The sequence below is a fragment of the Phyllostomus discolor genome, chromosome 10 (assembly GCF_004126475.2).
Source record: "Phyllostomus discolor isolate MPI-MPIP mPhyDis1 chromosome 10, mPhyDis1.pri.v3, whole genome shotgun sequence".
Classification (NCBI taxonomy): Eukaryota; Metazoa; Chordata; class Mammalia; order Chiroptera; family Phyllostomidae; genus Phyllostomus; species Phyllostomus discolor.
Genome location: NC_040912.2, coordinates 37,500,710 through 37,505,772, shown reverse-complemented (window position 1 = coordinate 37,505,772; position 5,063 = coordinate 37,500,710). Strand labels below are relative to the sequence as shown.

Sequence of the window (5,063 nt, the reverse complement as noted above, 5' to 3'; positions counted from 1 at the left end):
CTACTATGGATCCTAAAGGACCCATAGGGACCATTTGACCCAAACCTTAGTTTTATCATTGAAAAGATAATTTACATGCGTTGCAGAGTTAGAACTTGGACCAAGTTTTCTGACACCTAATTCTGCTAATCTTGTTGCTACTGTTTCTCTTCTATCTCACACTCTCTCCTGTTATCTTGACAATTCATTTGTTTTTAATTCAGGACAGATTTTTTTTGTAGTAAATGAACAAATAAATAACAGTTAATTTCTTCAACATAAAACAGTACTAGAATATTCTTTCTTTCTTTCTCTTTCTTTCTTTCTTTCTTTCTTTCTTTCTTTCTTTCTTTCCTTCTTTCTTTCTTCTTTCACAGTACATAGCAAACATATCCCAGATATTTCAGCAAACTTCAGATTCCAATATAGCCCCAATGATTTCCAAAGAATTATTAATTTCATAGGAAAAATACATAACTGATTAAAAATTTATTTCAGTAACCTTATTTAATAAATCATTAAGTTCTTCTTTTAAGGCAAATCTGTATTAGTTTGCAGTGATATTTCTATTAAAGAACAATAAAGATGTCTGGGAAGATAATTAAGCATGAATTGGTTTTATACACAAAACTGTAATACCACCCACCCCTGGTGGACTCACTCCTGCTAAATCTCCCATGATCTGGGGACTCACCATCATGGATACTCTGTTGGAAGTAAACGGCACTTCTGCCTTAAATCTTTTGAAAAAGCTGGGTGAACACAACTCAAAAAACTTGTTTTTCTCACCCATGAGCATCTCCTCCACCCTGACCATGGTCTTCAAAGGGGCAAAGGGAAACTTCAAGGCTCAGATTGTTCAGGCATGTTCTTAAAGTCAAAGTAGTGGTGAGGTGAAGATTCTAATCACTTCTCACCGAAGTTAACAGGACAGGTGTGCAGTATTCACTTAGAACTGCCAACAGGATCTTTGCAAAAAAGTCATATGGTTTCAACTCATCTTTCAAAGATCCCTGCCACAAATTCTACCAAGTGGAATGGAAGGGCTCTACTTCTTTAAAGCTACAGAGGGGGTGAGAAAACATGTAAACACCTGGGTAGCTAACAAGACAGAAGGTAAAATTACAGAGCTGCTGTCTCCAGTTCAGTGACTCAGGTTACTTGTCTGGTTCCCGTGAAAGCCATCTATTTCAAAGGAAACTGGGATAACCAGTTTCACAAGCATGTGCATGTGAATGAGGAGAAACCTGTGCAAAAGATGGTTGAGAAATCTTCTTTCAATGGGACCAACATGGGAGAAATATTCGCTAAAATTCTGGTGACACCTCACAATGTGCCCAAAATCCAAAGTAACATTTGATGACAATCTAAAAATAAAGGACCTAATTTTAAAGTTCTACATTCAGGAAAAAAAATTGTGATACTGTAATAATAGTATTATGGTAAGTCAGAAAATAATGAAACTGACTAGTCTCTACTGATTGAATTTTAAAAATGCAAGGTAAGAGCTTCATCATTTAAACCATAGAGAGATGCTATATCCAGCCAAAATTACAAATCAATTCAGTTGTAATGTATAAAATGTTGGGAAAGAGGACAGGAGTGATGGAATCCTTTATCTTTAAAAAGCAGAGACCTGCTGTTAACCCAATCTGATGGAAGTAAGTGAATGGAAGGCTGACTATAGTTAAAAGCATTTTCATGAGTCGCAAACTTTGAGTCAGTCTGACATACCCATACATTTATACTTGCAACAATTGCTTTAAAAATTACTCACTTTATAAATCATCCATGCCTCTCAGGGCCTGTGTTGTTTCTTGGTTTGTTCCAACTCAAATCAGAGTTTCTGCATACTTCCAAATTCCTGACCCAGCAATCTATGGTTCCGAGTCCTAGGTTTTGTCTCTGACTAGATCTGTTGCTGCTGTTTTTGAGTCATGGCTATGTTCAGCAACCTCTGGCTTGGTTCTAGGCACTCAGGAAACATCAGCTGTAACACTTATGACCCTGTGAACCTCAATCCCCAAGCCCAGTCAATTGGTTAGTACACAGCCCATCCCAAAATGTTCCTGAACTTGGCTTTGTGTATCTTGTCCCTGGATAACCACTCTGAAAAATGAGTCTAGTTTCTTCTAGCCAAAGAACACCAGTGCAGAAAAGTAGAGGCAGAGAATTTTTATAAAGTTCTTTAAAACAATAAGTGGTTTACTTAATAAAAACTACCAGTTAATAAGAGAAAGAATGCAGAGATGTGGATTTGGGATTCATCCCTATGTTAGGTAACATTTCACCTTGAAATGATGACACATTTCATATCATAGCAGTAATGTGTTCAGTATGGTAATTAATTTTACCTTAAAAAGCATATTTTCAGGATAATTTTCCAGAAGATAGTATTATTTGATTTTAATAAAATTGATATGCATTCTCTCTTACCATCCGTTGTGCCCACAAGAATTTTATATTAGAATAAGAATTAAAAGTGCCTTATGTTTAATCTACTTATTTATGATAAAGATTCAATTAAAAAGCTGTTCAAATAAAAATAGATTTGGCACAAACAGGACCTTATACAGTTTGACATATCATATTTCTTCAATTATAAGTTCAATGTAAGGTTAAAAAAGCTCTGACTGCATTTATCACTTTAATTTGAGTTTGTTAAGAGAACTTATTGAGCCTCTCCCTCCAGCAATTGAAAGCAATTCTGAGCATACACTTAAAGATGACTTGTCTTTAGTGAAGCAATAACATTTATTGAACACCTACTGTGTGTCCAGTCTTATAATAAATTTTAAATGTACAAAGATTAAACACACAGTCCTTGTTCTATAATACTATCTGTTCTAGTGAAGAAACCATACAATTAGTAACACTGTCAGAAGTTCCACCATAGTTGTGTTTAGGACTGGCCATTCTGCTGACTTCGACCTAGTGCTAGACATGGATGCAACAGCTACACATAAGCTCTTTAAGCACCTCATACTATTGTGTAAGAGCAAATCACTGTAAGTTTCTTATTCTGTGTCTTTCCTATTGGCTTCTCTAAAAGAACCCTGATGGACATAGGTTGAATCTGGAAGGTAATTGAAAGCTCTTACTGTACATTAAATGGTGAAGAAATACAGTTAGATATGCACTTGTTAAAGACCATTCTTATAGTACTATGGGTGATGGACTGGATAAGGGCAAGACAAGATTAGAAAAAGACAAGTAAAGTAGCATTAGCTATAATCTATTATGAAAGACTATATCCTGGGCAAAAGTCCAAGTAAAGTCATGTAAGAAAAGGAAAGATAGATTAAGAAAATACTCAGAAAATTAAGTTTTTAGAATTGGTAGTTTAGTGTGATAAGTACAGGGAAGAATTTGCTGCCTTTTACTGAGATTTTATGTACAGACACAATATATCTGAAAATGAATCTGAAAATTTCTGTTTAAAATGTAGGGATTTGAATGTTGGACCATCACACTTGCTAGTCAAGTGGACATATTTTCAGAATTACTCTGACTTTGTTCATCTGAAACTCATAGGCTAGATATAGGTTAGTGTTAAGTAGAGTGTGAAGAATGGAAGAGAGAGGTAGTATATTCAAAAGAGAAGTTGGTAATACCAAAACCTGTAAGGGAGGTAGGCCTCTGCATAAGTAGTGAGAGATGATAAGAGAATGAGTAAGAGACTTAAAAAAGGCACAATTCCAAAGCTCCCCATTGCCCATAGTCCCTGAACTTAATTCACGGCTTGCCACGTGTTAGTTATGTGGCCATAAGTTCATACAATGTTAGCATCTTTAAATGCTAATGAGGTAAAAGTAGTGCTGAATTTATAGAGATGTTCTGAGGATTAATAAATAAATACCAAATAATCATTCATTAAGTATTAATAACTATTACAATGGTTATTGTTAGTGTTTATAACCATTATAATAATACTGTACAACACATTTGACACTGATGATTCTGCCATACATTTTGTGGCCATATTTCTATAAATAAACTATTTACATAGACCTCAAAAGTAGAAAAACTAATAGATTTTTCATATCTCAGTGTAGAAAGAAATATATCTTATAGGCCAGAGTCTATAGACCTAAACACACTAATTTCATTGTAAATAAATTTATGACATAAAACTACTATTTACAACTCAAATTTACCATGTATTATTATTTATAAAAGTTAGATATACTAATTTGATAAAAACAAATGTTTTTATAGTTTCTCTAACTGCTTCTGTTTTAAGATTGTATAGAATTCTATTTCCTTTTTTATACAATTACTTTAAAGTGAAAGAAATTTAGATATTTTATATCTAACATATTTTCTATGAAAAATAAAGCCATAATACACAAAATAGGTAATTTATTTGATAGTAAATATTTAGGCTTGATTAATAAAAATGGAATCTTTTGCCATATAACCCAATGGAGTTTGAAAAGCTTTTTACAATGACCTCTGTAACAAATCATGAATAAATATTGCAGAGAGATTTGCTCTCTCATGAGCAGTTATAACTCCCATTAAAAGGAATAGGAAATGCATTTGCAAATCCTTTCTTCTAACTCATCTCAGTGCCAAACAGCTAGATGTGTCCTAGTGATGAAGTTCCACATGGAAGAAAAACTAAGCCCCATATTTAGCAATTGTCTAATTAGACAATTGTCTTGATTGTTTCATATTTTTTATAAAAATGCAAAGCTTGAAACTGTTAACAGAACATTTTCCTTCTAAAGCATATCAAGATATATGTTCCTATGAATTAGGAGACTTATTATAGTCATTTATTACCTAATAATTCCAAATAGCATCATAGTTAGTTTCAGAATAAAAAGAATTCCTTAATAAACTGGAATGTTACTCCTAAATCTCATTTGTTATATAATATTTAAAAACAACTTTTCTTTAGTAATATTTTATATATCATTAAGCAATCACATTATTTAATTATGTCTTTCATCTGAGTTTAGAGGATTATGTCGGATGTGTGTGTGGACACATGCCGGCTGGGGCAAAGCCCACCCTTCTAATGGACTGTATCCCGATGAAGATACTGAGATTCAGAAAGTTTAAGTAACTTAGCTGAG

The 5,063-nt window shown here is 33.5% G+C and overlaps 1 pseudogene; it reads left to right on the top strand.

Annotated features, from left to right (window-relative positions):
* Positions 1 to 672: 672 nt before the first annotated feature.
* LOC114508024 lies at positions 673 to 1,339 on the top strand (annotated as a pseudogene).
* The last annotated feature ends 3,724 nt before the right edge of the window (positions 1,340 to 5,063 follow it).